This window comes from Rhinolophus hipposideros (genome assembly GCF_964194185.1).
Source record: "Rhinolophus hipposideros genome assembly, chromosome: 8".
In the NCBI taxonomy this organism is placed as follows: domain Eukaryota; kingdom Metazoa; phylum Chordata; class Mammalia; order Chiroptera; family Rhinolophidae; genus Rhinolophus; species Rhinolophus hipposideros.
Genome location: NC_138054.1, coordinates 60,530,459 through 60,551,386, shown reverse-complemented (window position 1 = coordinate 60,551,386; position 20,928 = coordinate 60,530,459). Strand labels below are relative to the sequence as shown.

The window sequence follows — 20,928 nt, the reverse complement described above, 5'->3', positions numbered from 1 at the left end:
TCTCATCTTTGAAATGGGTAAAAATATCTGCCTAACAGGTTAAAAATAGATACCACTTCTAAAAACACTTTGTAGAATAGGTAGCACTATAAATATTCGTCATCATTATTTTGTCTGATCATAATCATTATAATCTTAATTTCAGCACCCCCTCTACACTCCCTTAAACTCAACCCCAAATATATACTCCAAATCCGACAATTTGCAAGCATCTCCAATTTACAAGCATCCGACAAGCATCTCCATTGCTTCTCCTCTAGTCACTACTTTCTCTCTCAGAGAATGCTGAAGCAGTCTCCACACTGGCCTTCCTATACGACTCTTGCCCCATTCGCAGTGCATCATACATCAGATAATGTGTAGCTTGCTGTTGTGCTTAGAGAAAATCCTCCATCCTTACTTCAACTTAGAAGACCTCATATTACCTTCCCTGACTCTTATATTCTTACCTTACATTCTCTTATACCTCATGCCCTACCACTTTCCCTTTCTCACTGTGTGCAACCACTCTGCCCCAGTGTTTTTGAACATGTCTTATCTCTAAGACCTCTGCGCTGGCTATACCCTCTGCATACACTCTGTCCTCAGGTCTTCCTACTGCTCATTCCTTTCCATCAGTCAGGACTCTGTTCATGTTACCTCCTCAAGGAAGGCTTCAGAGATCACCTGAGACAAACCAGTTCCCCCGCCTCCACCTAACCAGTTACTCTCCATTCCTTACCTCATTTTCTTTTCTTTCTCGCATTATCCCTAGACCATGAGGTCAGTCACTTGGACTTGTTCACCATCACATCTCTGATTAACAAAAAGAAACTGGTTGACATTCACATCATTCTTCCAACACACATCATTCAAAGCAAAGATATAAACACTGAAGTCCTGCTTTTCTTTTAAATGAGCAGCCCGTCCTTTCTGTTCACACCCTCATCTTCCAAGCCTTTAATCTGGAACTCAACTCACTGAGCACCAGGAAGTACCGAGTGCCCGGTGAAACTCAAGCTAAGGCTTCCCCACTTTTTCTTGGAGAGAAACTCTTTCAACATCTGGCCAAAAAAGTAGAATTTCAACAGAGGCTTACCAAGTCTTCTTTTCTGCCTTTAAGTATGCACTTGATTGAGATTTTAGATGACTGGTCACTATGTGCTGGAGCAGCTGCTAGGTCTCTGGTCACTCATTTAGAACGATCCAAGAGGTGCTCTGAGAGCCCGTTTAATGAAGCACATTTTCCTCAATTCATTATAGTGACTCCAGAGTGCGGGCTTGAAATTCTAGGGCATTTAGTCAATTATTGCATTCTCACTGATTTATGGAATGTATTTTTTATTTTTTGCTTTTTTTCTGCCAATTTTCTGTTGTAAAGCCTTAAACAAGTCATTTCCCAATCCAGACCACAATAACTTCACCCACTGTGGAACTGTGCTAAGTATATGTTATTATCCAGTTTAACTCTGGATAATTTTTACTTTCCAATTTTCCCCAAACCTCAGTTTAATTTTGGTAAAAATTCCTTTTGTTGGTTTATCAAAAATAAGTAACTCAGAATTTTTTATTATTGATTAGGGGATGATAAACAGCAAACTTTAGAGGCTATAATAATTCCAGGAAGCCCTTACATAACACCCAGCCTGATTACAAATTTCAGCCTATGACCTGTCTCCATTGTACTCTTCAAAAGTAGGATCCATGGCTTAAGCACTTCTATTCCCCAGCACATATCAGTCACGATATATCACCTGCTCTCAATGAAAGAAAGTGTGGTATAAGGGAAAATGACAAATTTGGAGTGTAAGTTTCAGAACTTACACCAAGATAAGTTACCTAACTTCTCTGAGATTCAGTGTTACAATGATTAATAAGCCTAAATTCTTGCGGGGACTTTACAAGGACAAAATTAGATGACTGATATGGACCTGTGAACTCTAAAGTACTATATCATATGTTAACTCGGGTTATGGTGATATAGTGAAGGAGCTGGTTATTTTTAAGTTTCCAGTGGTGGAGAGGAAATTATTCTGAATTGGGGAGGGGATCAAAAATCTGGGTCTTAGCCCTACCATGTTTCCCCGAAAATAAGACCTAGCCAGACCAGCAGCTCTAATGCGTCTTTTGGAGCAAAAATTAATATAAGACCCGGTATTATATTATATTATTTTACATATCTGGTCTTATATTAAAATGAGACCGGGTCTTATATTAATTTTTGCTCCAAAACACGCATTAGAGCTGATGGTCTGGCTAGGTCTTATTTTTGGGGAAACCTGGTAGCTCTGCAGCTTATTAGCTATGTGATTTTGCACTAGTCACTTTCCCTCTCTGAGTCTCAGTTTCTTTGTCTATATAATCAGTCAGTTGGGTTAGATGAATGCTAAGGCTATTTCCAATGCTAACATCAGATGACAATAACTCCTTGAAGGCAGAGACTGTCTTTTTCATCTTTGTGTCTTCACTGCCTAGTACACAGCATGTAGTAAGCGTTAATAACTGTTGATTTGAATGAAACATAACTGTGGATCACAGAGAATAGAGAAGAGGGACAGTTTCAACATATGTTGAGGTAGAACCAATAATGTTTTATGACAGATTGGTAAAAGAGTGAGTAGGGAACCAGGCTGACTACATTCCAAATGAAATGGAGGCCAGTTGACTAGATTCCAGCAAAAAGAAGCATCAATGAAAAATCAGTTCAAAGAATCTAGGTTATTTAATATGGAGAAGAGAATCCTCAGAAGGCAATAGATCAGTCACAACAAGCTCTTCATTCAATAAATAGCTTAAAGTTTGGATTAAAGACTATTTCATGTCACTTCTGAATATCCCAATTTTTGTGATGTTACCGGGTTAGAAATTCAAGAGTTATCAGCTTTGGTTGTACTGGCTCTGACAGAGGAGCACAGAATGTGACTTAGAGCTGGGAAGGACCTTATAATGTGACAATTATAATTTCTGAACTTAAAGATGTGATAGATGGTCTTCTGGAGAATTTTGGGGCCGTTTTTCATGTCAAGAACATCTGGAATATATTCTACAGATACCAAGATTCCCAAGACAATTTGGAGGTTTATGGCAACAAGGCTATTTGAAATGAGGATACTCTGAGAAATCCAGGAAAAATGACTGGAACAAAGCAAGATTATCTATTCCAATCCTGCCATTCGACTCACAAGAAAATGGTGAAAGTTGTTCAAGATCATGTATTGAATTAATGGCAGAGATGCTATTAGGGGAATTAAAAAGAAAGGAAACTAATATTCTTTGAGCATCTACTATCTGTCAGTTTGTTAGGCAGCTTTACATGTATTATTAATAGCTCAATGGATGCCATATACACTGGAGATAGGTTTAGTAGGATCATTTTATAGATGGAAAAATGGATATAGAGAGGTCAAGTAACTTGTCCAAGATTGTACTAACTGTAAGTTTCAGAGTCAGGATTGATCCCACATTGGCCCACGTTTGAAACTAACCTATCTCCCTATTACTATAGAGAACGCATGTATCCTGGTTTTCCAGGGACAGTCCTAATTTATGCAGATTATCTTGGCATAATTGTCAGTAGACCCCTACGCTCAAAACTTTCAGGTTTGGAAGGTAAATTATATGACCAAACCTATTTTTTTACCATAAATTGAAAAATGTAAAGCACTGTTCACTTTCTTTCAAACAAAATTTGGGGACCCAAGAGCTGAGTGCCCATGAAGTTTCCTTTATTACTACTGGATCTTCAGTAGTGGATTATTACTGGATCTTCAGAGAAAATAGGTTTTGTTTTAAGATTAAAACTTTCTCTCATCCATAAGTCAAAAGCCGTCAGTAAATAAAGATAGTAATCAGAAAAGGAGATGGGGAGCAATTAAACAAGGAAAGGGATTCTGTCTGACTTAATCTGCAGACAATAAGCAAACCAGAAGCAATGGGAAAGCCACGCATCAAATTAAAGACCACAGGTACAGAAGACTCTGAGAAGATTACATTGGACATTGAATTTGATCCTCATTGCAACTGAATATACTCAGAGTATGAATAACTAACATCCAAACAGCACTCTACAGTTACCAAGTAGTTTCATTCACTCATGAATTCACTCATTTTTCATTTATTCATCCAACAAATAGTGGTGAGTCCTATTCTATGCTGAAGCTAAGCTAAAGACTGTAATTCCTGAGAGGAGAGGCTGTGTTGGCTTTATTCATTGCTGAACTCCCAACATCTGGCACAGTGCCTGACACATAATAGGTGCTCAATAAATATGTTGAGTGACTATGAGTAAATGCAAAGATTAACATGCATTTGTACAAAAGTTCACTGTGTAGTAGAGAAGCAAGACAAATTAAATCAGATTACAATGTCATAAGTATATAACAGAGGTAAACCAGGGAACTCTCAAAAACTGAGAAGGAAACTAAGACAGCCTAGGTCAGAGAAAATTTCCTGGAAGAGCTTACACCTAAGGATGAATTCTAGAATAGGAATTGGCAAATATTTACTTTCCCTTGGTTATAAATACAACCCAAGTTGTAGAGATTATTACTATTTTACAGAGAAAGAAACTAAGTTTCAGAGAAGCTAAGGGAAGTCCAAGGTTATACTATGTTCACATTACTACACTTCTTTACATTCCTAAATTAGCTCTAAGGAAGTCACAGGGTGAGGGTAGGGTCCCTCCGCAAGGATTACAAATAACAGAGGAAGACTTTTCAATGTTTATGGATTGAAGAAGAGACTTTCAGTCTGAGGACACATCCATTGACTCTGGAGAATAAAGAAGAACTAAGTCAGAGCCAGAATGGGAGAAGCTTTAAGAAAAAGATGCAAAAGTAACTTTAACAGTGCATTAATGCATTCTTTTGTTCCCAGATCAGACATTTGTTGAGAACTTACTATGTGTCAGGCACTGAAGACAGAGAGGTGGAATATATGTCTCTGATTTCAAAGAACTCAATGTCTAGTAAGATAATGCAGGCACACACCACCAGAGGAAGAAAGAACAGAGGCCTGGAGCTGATACCCAACCCAGGAATAACAAAAAAGTAAGTCATTCTCCTACATGGAATTGTCAGTACCTTGAACATAGAAGGTCAAGCATGTCAGGAAATGAGAATATTGAAGACAGCCAGTGGGCTCCACGACGAGAGACCATGTCTAACTGATGCTTGTATCACATCCCCAACAACTGCCAGCTCCACTCCTCTCCTAGTACCTAACTCGAGCAGGCACTGGAAAGGTCGCTCATAAGGCCTGCCGAATGAAAGGACAAACAAGTGAATGAATAACAAGTAACAGATCAAGGTGTTCCTCCCTCCCCAAAACACTGGAATTTTAATACCAGCCTTCAATGCTTTAAGTATGGAGCCATTTTAACCTGTGTGAGTGCGTGCAGGCTAACTCTGGCTGCCAGGAATTACGAATTATTCCCATTCGGTTCCTATAACTTCTATACTAAGTGACTTTGGGTATGTCACTTTCCCTCTTTGAGCCTGTTGCTTCATCTATAAAACTTTCAGAATAAGAGCTGCCTTGCCTACCTTACGACGCTGCTGTGAGGCTCCTGTGAAATAATCCCTTATGTAAAGTGCTACTGAATATGCCATTCCCCCATGTCCTCTATATCAGCAAACGTGACCACCACTTCTACGTCCCCAGGGACTTGTGCACAGGGATTGCTCAGTGGCTTTTTGTCAAGTGGATGAATGCACACCATTATTATTCCAGGTGTGCATTCGGGAGAAGGATGAAAGGAATCCAGCAGCCCCATCTAGACAATATTGCGATTCCTAAGAAGCTCTTAACTAAAACCTAAAGAGAATGAAGCCCACATATAAAAGAGGTGGTCTGGTAATAAATCATGCATTTGCATAAGCTATGAATCATTCTCATAATTAGAACAAATAATTTTCCTATAAATCAAGGCCCCGACAGCTGTGAAGATCTGATGTTTATCCCCCTCAAACTGTCTAATTATACTGAGAAGATAAAAAATGATTCTTCTCTGAAGAAGAAAATGTCGGAAGAAGGAGTTTCTAAGGGACAGGTACTACTAAATCAAATAGTTCAGATGAAGGCAAAAGTGGCTTGCGATGATTCCCAATGACTCATCTCTGTGCTTCAAAACTGTGTGCCCAGCCTTAGCAAGGCATTTGGCAGCATAGCATTTTGTGCCTGAGAATAGAATTTTTATATCAATCTGTCAGGCAGGGTCTCCTGCGGGGTCTCTGGTCCCGCTCCCCAAATAAGAACGCAGGATACGGTGAGGCCAAAAAGGAACACCCACGGAGCCATGGATAGGGGAGTCATACCACTATATTCTTGCTGGCGGCTCGGTTGGCGACACAGGAACCAGCAGCCACACTATCCACAATCCGCCATGCTAACTGCAATCTGCCTCTCTGCAATCCGCAATCCACACTCCGCCCCTTGCTAGCGTAGCCACGGCAGTTATATCAGTGGCTAATGGCTTACTGGTTATAGCTGATGGCCATCCAATCACAGTTGATGGTCATTTATTACCCGAGTAAGCATTTTTACACGTGAGGCCGAGAGCCTGGAAACTACACTCCTGGCTCTGTCCCCACAAATCCCAGGTTCATATGTCTGAATTATTGCCATTTCTGGGTAAATAGTGGCTTCTAAATGGTCTGGTGATAACATTCTAAAAAAGCCTCAAGGGTTTGGACTCTATTAACTTCAATTCAGTACTCATCCTCCCCAGTCTACCTTCTGAGAATGATTTTAAAGAATTTGGGTGCCTTCACTACCACCCACGGGAGAAAAAGAGAAAAAGACTCCTAGCCTAGACATAGGGAAATCTGGGTTCTTGGGAGCAGAAGACTCAAGACTGGAGGGGTCTTAGTATCATCCTGTTCAGACCTGCCTTTTAGAAATGGGAAAAGTGGTTCTTCCCGAAAGCATCCTGAGGTGACCTCTGAAAATGGTTTGCTATTCGCTTGACCCAGAGAATCCCACAAAACTATGCAAATCGAAAGGTTCAAATCTACAGGTTCATTTTAAGAACACTCATGAAACTGCCCAGGCCATCAAGGGAATGCATATCTGAAAAGCCACCAAGTATCTAAAGGATATCACTTTGCAAAAGCAATGTGTGCTACCTCCATCATTACAATGGTGGAGTTGGGAGGTGTGCCCAGGCCAGACAGTGGGGTTGGACGCAGGGTCGTTGGCCCAAAAAGAGTGCAGAATTTTTACTGCACACGCTTAAAAATGCAGAGAGTGATGCTGAACTTAAGGGTTTAGCTGTAGACTCTCTGGTGAACAAAGCTCCCAGGGTGCGGCGCAGATCTTAACAAAGTTCATGGGCGGGTTAACCCACACATGAGCTTTCCCTGCCACACTGAGATGGTCCTAACTGAGAAAGAGCAGGTTGGTTGTTCCTAAGCCAGAAGAGGGGGCTGCACAGAAGAAAAAGATCTCCCAAAAGAAACTGAAGAACAAAAACTTATGGCCTGGAGTAAATTCAGCATCAACTAAATGCTAATGAAAGTGAAAAAAAGAAAAAAGAAATGGGGAAAGTGAAGCTTGAAGAGTAGACTTGCCTCCAAATTCCAATAACATAAATGCAGAAGTGAAACTACCAGGACAAGCCCCAAAATCCATGCTCTGTCAACTATCCCACACTACCCTCCATTACACACCACGTGAATCTTAGTTTCCGTTTCCATTAAATGAGATCAGGTGTTGGACGGCTTTTAGATCCAGAACTGTATATTTTTGGATATCTACCGGACAAATAACTCTCTTATTTTAACACTGCCTTAATGCTAGTAATTCACTGATTAATGCTACTAAATCTATAAAAGCTTAAGTGTCCTAATCTCAACTTGTCCTTTCGCTAAAATGGGGATAATAATAGCTTTGCTACTGAATTGTCATAATGGTTAAGTGATACAATGGAAGTGAAACTGCTTTGTAGGCAATAATCACCAGGATGACAGAAGAAGAATCCTTTCCTCCAGTCTCATCCTTTCTCATTCATTTGTTAAAGTGTGTGAAGGAGCATCTCTTTCACAGGAGTCAAGATCTAAATGAACTCAAGTAAAGCAACAGACGAGGGAATAAAATCCATGGGATCAGAATGCAACCTCATCACTTTCGTCTCTTGTCAGGTTTGTTAACCAGCATCAGAGGGAAAATCGACAGGGGCGGTGAGTGGGCCTCTCTCTAAAAAGGCCCTTCCATCTGGTGCAGCACCAAAACCATCAGCCCTGTAATTAAAATGCAATTGCCATTCCCTGACGTAATCCCAAGATGGCCATTCCATCTGCATGAGATATAGGGGGGAAAGCACCATTTTTTGCACTTTTCTGGCTCCATTAAGTTTATTCTCTTTCTATTGATTAATCTAACTGCACTAGGGGCTCCTTCTTACTCTGCAAACCAGAGTGGCACAAACCACACATGGGATATCTGTAACGGTATGGATTTTTAAAACTCGGTGCCCATTCCCATTACAGAAAGGCTTAATTACTTCTGACTAAATCTGTAATTAAAATATATAACTGGAGCAGATTCACCTGTGTATGTAGGTGTTGGCATGCATGCCCGTGTGACAGGGAGAGATGAATCACCCCGAGACGGCGTGCCGAGCATGAAATTGTGCCAGGTGGCAAGATGGTTCTCAGGGAGGACTTCAAAAGGAACGTCAGAAAAAGCTGAGAATATACAGGAGAAATCCTGTTAACTCCTAAATTAGCAAGAAAAATGCTATCATGTCCAACAGCAAATCATGACAGTGAAGGCATTTGATGGGGTGGAAGAAAACTAAAGCAGGAGGTGACCGGGAATGGCGTTGAATTGTGAAGGCAGCGAAGGTAGAAGGAAAACCTATGATGAAGATAAGGCAAGGGTGTAGTAGAAAGATAGTGTGAGCCATAGAGAAAGGCAAAGCTAGAAATGCAGAAGTGGGAAAAGAACTGGAAACCAGGAAACACAGGTTTGAGAAAAGAGCTATGAATAGTGTGTGCGTGGGTCTCTGCTTTAAATGTTGTCTAGAATGTGCTATAGGGTTAGGCATGAAGGAGTAACTGATTTCAGACTGAAGCACTTTAAGAAAAAAGTACTGAGTTCTAAGAAAACAGGGGTCCAATACCAGTTCTGCTACACATAATTTCTGTTGGATAAATCCCTTCCCTTTAGGCGTGTTTCCTTATCTGTAACTTCGGGACAATAATGCCCATCTCGTGTACTCACACATTGTGTACAGCTATACAACTGTGACAGCACCATTCACATCAACTCTAAAAGGAACAGCACCCCCTGCAGTGGTGCGACGTATGATGACTGTGAAACCTGAATATGGCCTGATAATAGAAACCTTTCATGCAACAAACAAGTATGTATATACTTTTGTTATGAGTTCCCTCATATTTAAAGTTAAGGTATTGGACTAGATTTGTTAAGGCCTTTTTCAATTCCAATATTGAATAGTGTTATGACACATTTCAACTTCGTTCATTCACTCATTCAACCAAAATTCAACCAGGCCACAAACCCAGTACTGAAAATTTTTAAAAAATGAGATATGTTCCTTTCTCCTAGGAGTTCACAGTTGAGAGGACTTTATACTCCTTTATCTAAGGTCCTTCTGGGTAAGACAATTGGTACTTTTCAGTTGTATATTCCTGGGCCTTGATATTTAAGCACCATCATTGAATTATAGCACTGCACAATATTAAGCTAATAAGAATAAAGAACTATAAAATTTAAATGACATATTTAAAATTAGGCAAAGTCTTATCTTTAGACAAATAGAATTATTCTGAAAGTCTTTAGATCGTTTTAATAGGAAATACTGGACTGGAATTCAGAGAGACTTGGCTGTCATCCCAGCTACATTGCTAGTCACTAGAACTCACAAATCACATAATCTCCTATGGTACCTGCTTCCTACTAACCATAAAGGAGACTGGGCCAACCTAGATGACGTTTGAGCTTAAAGTTCTCAGGATCTATATTTTAGCTAGTCCATTATCAAATTCTTTTCAATAATTTTACTATAGAATACATACACACACGTATGTTGGCAATATACACTTAACCAAAAATGACCACACGCTTTCTAACATCTCATAAGACACCCCTAAGTACTACAAATAATTGGCGATTCTTGCTAAGCCAAATAAAGGTTGTAAAAATGAAATTCACAGAAAGATTTGGTTACCATTAAACCAGTTCTTTCAAACTCCTTTGTCCTAATTTCCATTTAAACAGCCTCTGAAAAATTGAACTCACTGATTTGAGTTTTCCAATGTGTTTTCACCTCCATTCACACTTCGTTCTTACCAAACATTTCACATCCATTTTCTCTTTTAATTTCATTCCTAACAAAGTAGATTGGCTGAACCACAGGGTCCACATAGAGGAGGTGTAGGAAACAGGACTGGCTGTAGAATCCCAACTATGACACTACTAGCTGTGGGTCTTTACGCAAAGGATTTAACCTCCCATAGTCTCAGCCTATCTATAAAATGGGAATAATAACTACTCCACAGTGTTACTTAAAAAGTTGAGGAATATACATAGAACTTGTAGTACAACTTTTGGTACATAGTAGGTATTCTGTAATGTTATTTTTCTCCCACTACACCCCAGCCATAACATCCTCTATAGATAAAAAGCTTTTCTGGAAAAGAGCATCTATTTAAACTGAAAATTATGTTCTAGATATATGAGTATTAGCATAATATCTATATTAAACATGTACTATAGATATCTTTGAAATAATACATCAGATTACACATACTCCATGCACTCATTAGAGACTAACTTGAGAATTTCTGGCAATCCAGCCCTTGCCAAAAACTCATGCCAAACAATTAAGCTATCCAGTATTTGAAAAAGACAAGAGGAAACAATTTACTATCCATTCCTTAAGATTTCTGACCTCTAAACAACACAAAAAATGCATAATACTTGACTTTTGTTAGCTTAACTACCATTAGAAGTGTCATAACTGAATAGGTTGTGCCTTTAGCTTTCATATACAGCTAGTACAAGAAATGTTCACCTATGAGAAACACAATATTTTGGTAAAAACCTAGTTTAAAAATATCCAAACATGAATTTAAACAAAACCTCTTATTTAAGGCATACACATAATAATCCCCCCTAGAATGTAGGGCTAGAAAAAACTTCTTTCTCAATCAACAGATCTCCTTCTGTTTCTCAAACAAAGGAATAAAGAAAAGTCATAATGTTACTTCTGCCTTCATACCCAGGAAACTCAGAGCTACCTCTAGTTTGTAAATGCAATAGCTATCTCATGTGTAAATGATTTTTTAATGTTTTTAAATTTTATTTGTTTATTTACTTATGTTTAAATGATTTTTGTCTCCATGAGCACCTCCAGAATCCCTTTTGCACTATCTCCATTCAGAATCTTTCAAATAGGTCATGCATCTTTCTCACTAATGCATAGAAAGACTTGACTTACCTATGCAAACCTGCATTCTTCTCTCAACATGGTTATCGAATTTTTACTCTTCTAGGCCTGGTTCTTGTTATTTTACTCTTTGTCATATATAATCCTTGTAAATTCCCTCAAACACTTTTGGGGGCAAGACTTGGGGTGTCAAATTAATAAAATTAAAGTCGATTTGCTCATCAAAAAAAAAAAAGAATCTTTCAAATAGTTTTTTTTTACTTTCTGCTTGCTCTTCCTTCAAACATTCAGGAGCCATAAAAGAATCTGAACTTCTGCTTTTAGGAAGATGGAGTATATTTTGTTTCCATAATTCTCATATTAAGTACAACTGAAAATAATGGACATTATACATAAAACAAACATAAAAACACTCTTAAGTGGAGAGAAAACCAGAAGACTGACTAGCGATCTCAGGACTCAAAGAATGACATTGTGATGAGTTCTCTTTTTGCCTCTTTTTGGATAGGTGCTGGAGAAGCCAAAACCCCTGAAATACCAACAGATGCAGACAAACAAAACCCAATAAAAATCTGTTCTCTTTAGACAAAGGACTAGAACAGAGGAGGCCTAACAAAACAGAAAACTTTTAGAAAATAAATGTTCTACTATAGCCAAACCCCACAAAAAAGTTGAGGACCCACCCCACCTATGCCCACAAAGGCAGTGTAAGAAGCCTAGATTTCCATATTCTCTGGGCTGTGACAACTCTCAGTGTGGTGTCAGGGGAGGCTGAGTAGGGGATAACAGTTTCACCCTGAGGGGTAGTAATGAGCCCCCCCACCCCCTGGGGTGTCAGTAGAGACAATGTGGAGTAAGTACCTGGAAGTTTACTCTGGCACAATGAGCAGTCCCTCCTACTACTCACTGGCGCTGGCATGGTGTCCAAGTAGTTTTGAGGAGAATCATGACATTCACCGCAGTCCAGACCCCACCCGAAAGTAACCAGGGCTTCTTTCTTCTGCTCTAGCTGTCAGCAGAGGCCAAGTAGTAAACATGGGCTTCTACTTTCATCTGGCAGCAAGAAGGTGGCAATACCCCCCCTCTCCTTCCAGAATATTGTTTGAGAAAGTCACCCAAAACGGATGATTTAAATATGATCAGTTGTCACCCCAATAAACTAAACATATATGATCCAGAGTCTCATAACATAATACCCCAAATCTCCAAGTTTCAATAGAAAAATCACTCATCATACCAAGGACCAGGAAAAATTCCAAATGAGATTTTAAAAAAAAAGACAATAAATAGATCCCAACAGGGAGATGACAGACATGTTGAATTACGTGGAAAGATTTTAAAGCAGCCATCATAAAATTGCTTCAACAAACTATTATAAACATGCTTGAAACAAACAAAAAGTAGAGAGTATCAGCAAGAAAAGTAAAAGTCTCAGAAAAAAGTAGGAGCTGTAAAGAAGAATCAGATAAAAATTTTAAAATACAACTGAAATAAAAAAATAAAATAAAAAACCTCAATGGTTGGACTAAACAGCAGAATGGAGAAGACAGAAGGGGGAAAAATCAGTGAACTGGAAAGATATAACAATAGGCATTATTCAGTCTTAATGTAGAGAAAACAGACTAGGAGAAAAAAATGAACATAGCTTCAGGGACCTATAAAATTAAAACTAAAAACATCTAACATTCATGTCATCAGAAACCCAGAAGGAGAAAAGAAATACAGCAGGACTGAAAGAGTACTAGAAGACATAACAGCTGAGAACTACCCAAATTTGACAACAGACATAAACTTACAGGTTCAAAAAACTGAACAAACTCCATATAGGATAAACTCAAAGAAATTAACACTAAGACACATCATAATAAAACTTCTGAAAACTAAGACAAAAAAAAATCTTGAAACAACACTTTATTTCTATGAGAAAAATATCAATGATAGCAGAACAACAGGGAAATGGTACATTTTTATTTCTGAAAGAGGATTGTGAACCCAGAATCCTATATCCAGCAAAAATATGATTCAAAAATGAAGAAAAAACCAAGACACTCTCAGATGAAGAAAAACTAAGAAAATGTGTTGCCGGCAGACCTACTCTTAAAAAAAAAAAATGGCTAAAGAAGTTCTCTAAAAAGAAAGTAAATGAGTTTAGTGGTTACCAGAGGGTAAGGAGTGAAGGGGGTAGTAGAGGTGGGAAAATGGGGCCAAATATATGATGGAAGGAGAACTGACTCTGGGTGGTGAACACACAATGTGATATATAGATGGTGTAATACAGAATTGTACACCTGAAACCTATGTAACTTTACTAACAATTGTCACCCCAATAAATTATTTTTTTTTAAAAAAGGAAAGAAAACATTAGAGAAGGGATTTTAGACCACTAGGAAGGAGAAAAGAAAACAGTAAGCAAAAATGTAAGTAAATATAGACTTTCCTTCTCCTCTTCAGTCTTCTAAAGTATGTTTGATAATTGAAGCAAAAATTGTAACACCGCTTGATGTAGCTCTAAATATATATAAGGGAAATATTTATGACAATTATGTAATAAATAGGGGAGGGTAAAAAGGTGTAAAAAAAGAAGAGGGCTCTCCACTTCACTCAGACCAGTAACATGAAGACACCAGTAGACTGCAATAAATTATGTGTATATAATGAGCAATCACTAAAAAATATACACAAATAAATATACTCAAAAACACTATAAATAAATCAAAATGGAAATCTAAAAAACGTCCAACTATCCTATAGAAAGGCAGGAAGAGTAAACAGATTTAAATATAAGAAAAGCAAACATAAAAGAAAAAAGACAATGACAAACTTAGGTCCTAACATGGTAATAATTACAAGAATACCTCATTTTATTGTGCTTCACTTTATTGCACTTCACAGATGTTGCATTTTTCACAAATTGAAGGCAACACTCTCCACCAGCAAAAAGATTATGATTTGCTTTGTTGCAATACTCACTTTATTGTGGTATTCCGGAGCCAAACCTGCCAATTTCTCTGAGGTGTGCCTGTATCATAAGTGTAAAAGATCTAAATACACCAAATGAAAGACAGAGATTGATAGAGTGGAGTAGAAAACATGACCTAACCATATAATGTGTATAAGAAACTTACTTTGAATATAACAACATGGGCAGTTTAAAATCTCTTCCAGAAAATAGAAAAGGAGTAAACACTTCATGATCCATTCTATGAAGCTACTATTTTAATAGGATATAAAAATAAAACAAAGACAATACAAAAAATGAAAACTACAAACCAGTATCCGTTTAAATATCCCGTAAAAATCCTTAACAAAATATTAGCAAACAGAATTCAGCAATATATGGAAAGAATTATATGCCATAACCAAGTGGAATTTATTCAGGGATGAGTCAATATTCAAAAGTCAGTCAATGTAATTCACCATATTAATAAGCTAAAGAAAAAAATTATATGATCATATCTATTGATGAAGAAAAATTATTTGACAAAATTCAACACCCATTCATAATGAAAACTCTAAGAAAAAATAGGACTAGAGAACTCAACTTGATAACAAATATCTACCAAAAAATCTACAGGTGTTATTATATACTTAATGATGATAAACTGTCAGGTACTACAGGTAGCAATAGGGATATAGAGAAGAATATAGGAAAGGGCCCTGCATTCAAGGCATACAGACATAAAAAACAGGCCATTATTATACAGTGTAAGAAGAGATATAATAGTACATAGGAGGAATCTTGTGATGATGGTCATCTAATCCAACCCAGGTTTTGAAGGGCAAAAAAAAAGAAGAGTTCACCAAGAGAGATGAAAAGGACAAAGGAAGTTCTAGAAAGAAAGAAAACACCTGTAATGGCCCTTAAGGCAGGATCAGTATTACTGACAGGTGGTACGCTTACCAGGGCATGATGGAAAACGAGGAGCCTTGATGCAGCCTGAGTTGCTCAAACCTCAGGTCTGTCGGAGATGGGGAAGCATTGCTTTGTTTTGTTTTGTTTAAGCACAGGAAGAATTTGAACAGAGTTGAGTTTTACAGTGTTCAGAACGTCCTTAGGGGTCTGAAAGATCAATATTAAGGAGTCAAGGAGAGGAAGGAGACCCACTTCAACAGTCCAAGTAATAAATAACAACGGTCTGAATTAAGGCAATGGGAGTCAGCTACATGTTTTCTTCTCCTGACAGCCGACTAATCTCCAGGCTTCTACATCCACATTCAGGACTGTATCAATTTCACGTACCATGGAGGAAAGAGAAGAAAAAGGGAGTTGTGCCCTATAGTATTAAAGATAGGCCTGTAGCCAGGAACACAGGAAAGTTGGGTGGAAGCTGAAAGATTTTAAGCTCGATTTTCAGTGTGAGACTCCAAAGAAAGGATTATATGTTAAAAGACCAAGAGCCAATTCTGATGATCTCTATGCGTCTGGGCAGTCCGTAAGTCTCCATAAGTCTCAGTTTCCTCATCTAGAGGATGAGATAAAACACCTCATTTTACACAGTTGTTGTGGGGATTAAATGAGATGATGTGTGTAAAAGTGCTCTGTTAACTTAAAAGAGTGGGAGAAATTATAGTGAACAGCAAATACGTTTTTGTAAATGCTCCGTTTCAGACCATCTGTAAAACTGCCCTTAGAGTTGATATGTTTCAACCTTGCTAGTCAGCAACTTCTTTTTTATGTTTGTTTGTGTGCTTGTTTGTTTTTCCTCTTCACTACCAGTAGGGATATGCATAAGTGGAGGAGACAAAAGATGGAAGAAAGAAGCAAAAGCTTAACTAACATTTGTGGAGCACCTACTGTCACGCAGGGGACCCTGCTCGCTGCGCCATTTATCGTGCAGGGTCTCAGCTCCCACTCCCCGCCCAAGAACGCAGGACATGGTAAGGCCAAAAAGGAACACCCATGGAGCCATAGATAGGGGAGTCAAACCAATATATTCTCGCTGGCGGCATCCGCCTCTCTGCAATCCGCGCTTGCCAGCCACCATCTTCTCGCTAGCCCCCATTCCTTCCTTGCTAGCATAGCCACAGTCGTTATATTAGTGGCCAATGGCTTACGGGTTACAGCTGACGGCCAACTAGCCACAGCTGCTGGCGTCTGATCACAGTTGATGGCCATTTACTACCCGAGCCAGCACCTTTCTATGTGAGGCCGAGAGCCTGGAAACTGTTTTTTGGGGTTTTGTCCCCACACTCCACCCCTACAGGGTCTCGCCTCACAATCTACGCGACAAACGTCTTCTGCGAGGGGCCCTGTGCAAGGAGCCTGGAGGTAAGTGCACTATCTTGAACACAGCCAGGCTCTCTGAGCACAGCCAGGGTTTCTCAGGGCACCACCACAGTACTTCTGGGCACAGCCAGACATCCTGGGCTTCTTAGGGTACCACCTGTTTTCCCTGGGCACAGCCAGGTTTTCTCAGGGGACCACCACAGTACTTCTGGTCACAGCCAGACTTCCTGGGCTTCTTAGGGTACCACCTGTTTCCCCGGGCACAGCCAGCTTTTCTCAGGGCACCACCACAGTACTTCTGGTCACAGCCAGACTTCCTGGGCTTCTTAGGGTACCACCAGTCTCCCCGGTCACAGCCAGAGTTTCTCAGGGCACTGCCACTCTCTCTGGACACAGCCAAACTTCCTGGACACAGCCAGGGCCTCAGGGCACTGCCACTCTCTCTGGACACAGCCAGACTTCCTGGACACAGCCAGGGCCTCAGGGCACTGCCACTCTCTCTGGACACAGCCAGACTTCCTGGACACAGCCAGGGCTCTCAGGGCACTGCCACTCTCTCTGGACACAGCCAGACTTCCTGGACTCAGCCAGGGCTCTCAGGGCACTGCCACTCTCTCTCTGGGCCTCTCGGGGTACTGTGCTGGAACAACAGCGGCTCACATCAAGGTGCTTACATATTATCAATGGCAGCCAATCAAGACACAAAAGCAAACATCCGCCAGTCCCACTACATGGTGGTATGTTCCCAAACAGTCAAGCGTCCATTAAATTAGGGATGGAAGGCAATTCCCCATAGTCCATAGTCATTCGCCAGGGCTGTCCTGGGGGTGAGGGATGACCTTGACCTCACCCTCATCTCCCACGGAGGACTCAGCAAGCGTTTCCTCCTGGGACTAAAAGTCCTGCATCCGGGCTGCCTCAGCAAGCAGTTCCCAGCCCACAGGGCGGCAACAACCTTCGCTTTCTCCGCTTTCTCCGGCCTCTGCTGGTTGGGGAACCATCCACATCTTTCCACCCCTCCACGGGAATCGAGCTCTCCGGCAGCTGCTCCTCCTGGTCTTCCTCAGACTGAGCTTTCATACGCACAAACTGCTCCACTGCCCTTCGGAAAGCTTTGGCCAGCACCGTATCCTGCCGACTACGCCATGTGTCACGCAGGGGACCCTGCTCGCTGCGCCATTTATCGTGCAGGGTCTCAGCTCCCACTCCCCGCCCAAGAACGCAGGACATGGTAAGGCCAAAAAGGAACACCCATGGAGCCATAGATAGGGGAGTCAAACCAATATATTCTCGCTGGCGGCATCCGCCTCTCTGCAATCCGCGCTTGCCAGCCACCATCTTCTCGCTAGCCCCCATTCCTTCCTTGCTAGCATAGCCACAGTCGTTATATTAGTGGCCAATGGCTTACGGGTTACAGCTGACGGCCAACTAGCCACAGCTGCTGGCGTCTGATCACAGTTGATGGCCATTTACTACCCGAGCCAGCACCTTTCTATGTGAGGCCGAGAGCCTGGAAACTGTTTTTTGGGGTTTTGTCCCCACACCTACTATGTACCAGGAATTGAGCTGTGTGCTCCATTAACTTGCATCACGCCATAACGACCCTCCTGTTTCATAGCCATGAAAACAGAGTCAGGGACGATAAGCAGCTTGTCAACTTCACGTAGCAGGAACTCAGAGAGAGCTGGATGTAAAAGAGCTGAGAGAGCTGTCTTTAATTCTTTTGCTCTTGTTACCACACCAAGTTGTTTCATTCCAGGAGCTATGCCTAAGCATAAACGAAGACCATTTAAAACCAATAGATGGTGCCGGCCAGGTGGCTCAGGAGGTTAGAGCTCCATGCTCCTAACTCTGAAAGCTGCCGGTTCGATTCCCACATGGGCCAGCTTTCAACCACAAGGTTGCCAGTTCGATTCCTCAAGTCCTGCAAGGATTGGTGGGCAGCGCCCCCTGCGACTAAAGATTGAACACGGCACCTTGAGCTGAGCTGAGCAGCTGCTGAACTCCTGGATGGCTCAGTTGGTTGGAGTGCATCCTCTCAACCACAAGGTTGCCAGTTCGACTCCCGAAAGGGATGGTGGGCTGCGCCCCCTGCAACTAGCAACTGGCAACTGGACCTGGAGCTGAGCTGCGCCCTCCACAACTAAGACTGAAAGGACAACAACTTGACTTGGAAAAAAGTCCTGGAAGTACATACTGTTCCCCAATCGTCCTGTTCCCCTTCCCCAATAAAAAAACATAAAAAAATAAAATAAAATAAAAATAACACCAATAGGAACCTGATGTGTGATGATCTAAGTGGTACAACTGGGTCCTTGGTGGCTCAATATTGGCTAACACAGTGTCTAGCACATACTAGGTATTAAACACATTTTTTAATGAAAGAAAAAATAACAAATCCATAAATGAAGTATAAGTCCTTAAATTCCCCCCAAATGCTTACTTTTCCTGACTGCCTAATCTCTCAAATTATTTCACCATGTGTAAAGTACAGGTTGTGTGCTGAATAAATAATTTTGAATGAATAAATAAATACTGCTTTTTTTCCTTTTTGATGAAATATGAGGTTCTAAAAGGAAACCTTACAAAAAAGGGATCACATTATTGACCTTCACACCTTGGCCTCAGTGACTTACCAACGGGAGCTTATCCTGGGAACATTTGGGAAGGGAAGAAAAAAGAGAGCTATAGGATAAAAGACTTTTAAGGGCAAAATAAGTGAGTGGGAAGCAAGGACAAAAAGGAAAAACGGCAAGGAGGAAAGGTCAGAGCCACGAAAGATAGACTACTGATCTTCCTGAGTTTTATCCTGAGTCTAGACATCTTGATCTGTAGTGATGTCCTCTCACATGGGGGATTTCCTGATAGTAGGCACAGTAAAACATCACTTCGTGAATTTCAGAGGAATTTGACAATCAGTATCTAGTTCTCTCATAATGATTTCAAAAAATAGGAAAGGTAAGGACCATGATTCCCTTGTTACTGATGAACATACTGAGGCTGGGGGAAAAGTGAGAATTATATTATCCCATACACAGCTAGTCAATGGCAGAGCTGGGATGTGAACTCATGTTTGTCACATAGAGCACTGTCTACCACAGTGTACAGCCGTGTCTCTTTGAAAAGTGGGCAGAATATTCTTTTCTTTCTCCCTAATGTTCTTTTCCTGTGATCAGGCTAGATTCAGAAGAAGCTAAGAAACACACAACATTCACTGACAGAGCAGACTGTGATTTCTCCTGCTGGGAGCCAAGGGGACGAGCTCAGGAACTGGTCAGAGCCCTTCTTGGATTCTGGTACACAGGGCTGGAAGGAAGCAAGTTGTTTTCTAGAATTCTATAACAACATAAGGATGATTTTTTAAATGTCTAAATAGTTATGGCATTGTATGATACAGTCTCAGAAGATCTGAATTTAAATACTAGTCCAGCTATCCACTCGTCTTTATGATTTTCTTCAAACACAGTAACCTCTGAAGTATTGATATTTGAATATACTTAGCATGCTGTACATGGCCTTATACAGTCTGCTGTACCTGACTTTTCCTAAAGCATCTCCTATTACGCTCTCCCTTTGGCCCTAGGCATTTAAAGATCTAGCCTAATCTGACCACTAGAAATTTTTTGAACTTAATTGTCATGCTTCCATGTTTTTGCTCATGCTATTCTCTCTGCACCAAAGGGTCAACCTACCATCTACCTGTCTCCTCTCTACAGAAATTTCCTATCCACCATTCATGATACTTCCCCCGCCCCCCAAAAACAAACAAACAAAAAAAAAAAACAAATCAAATTTTCTGTGAAATCTTTCCCAACCTGTCCTAGGTTTTATTATCTCATTGTAACCATAGCACCATGAAAGATGGGAATTAAAATATCCATTATTAGATGAGGAAATAGAAACCCAAAGAGGTTAAGTGATATTCCTTCTCTCACAAACCTAATAAGTAGAGGAGATGAGATTTAAATAGGTATGTGCATCTGACAGAAAGTAGAAATAATTGGTAGAAGCTACAGGGAGATAGGTTTCAGTTTAATATAAGGAAGAACTTACCAGCCATCAGATCAGTCCAACAAATGGACTGAATGGCTATATAAAAAATGAGTTCCATATCACTAGAGGTATCTAAAATTGGGTTGAATAGCTACTAGACCAAGTCATTTTAGAGCAAATTCCTGTACTCTGAATTTTCCTCCAGCTCTCAGATTACATGTCAACATTCATGTGACAAAAACAAACCAAAAAAAACAAAAATATCTGTTCAGAAAATATTCTGGCTTTCCCAAAGAAACTTGGTTATTCCTTAAAT

The 20,928-nt window shown here is 40.3% G+C and overlaps 1 protein-coding gene and 1 pseudogene across 4 annotated transcripts in view; one reads left to right on the top strand and one right to left on the bottom strand.

Moving 5' to 3' along the window:
- The window catches only part of AGBL4 (AGBL carboxypeptidase 4), a 1,079,895-nt gene that overhangs the window by 778,978 nt on the left and 279,989 nt on the right, over positions 1-20,928 (bottom strand). The window lies entirely within an intron of this gene.
- Positions 6,926-7,489, top strand: LOC308500921 (large ribosomal subunit protein uL22-like; annotated as a pseudogene). The gene has a single exon. The product of its transcript is annotated as a large ribosomal subunit protein uL22-like (transcript).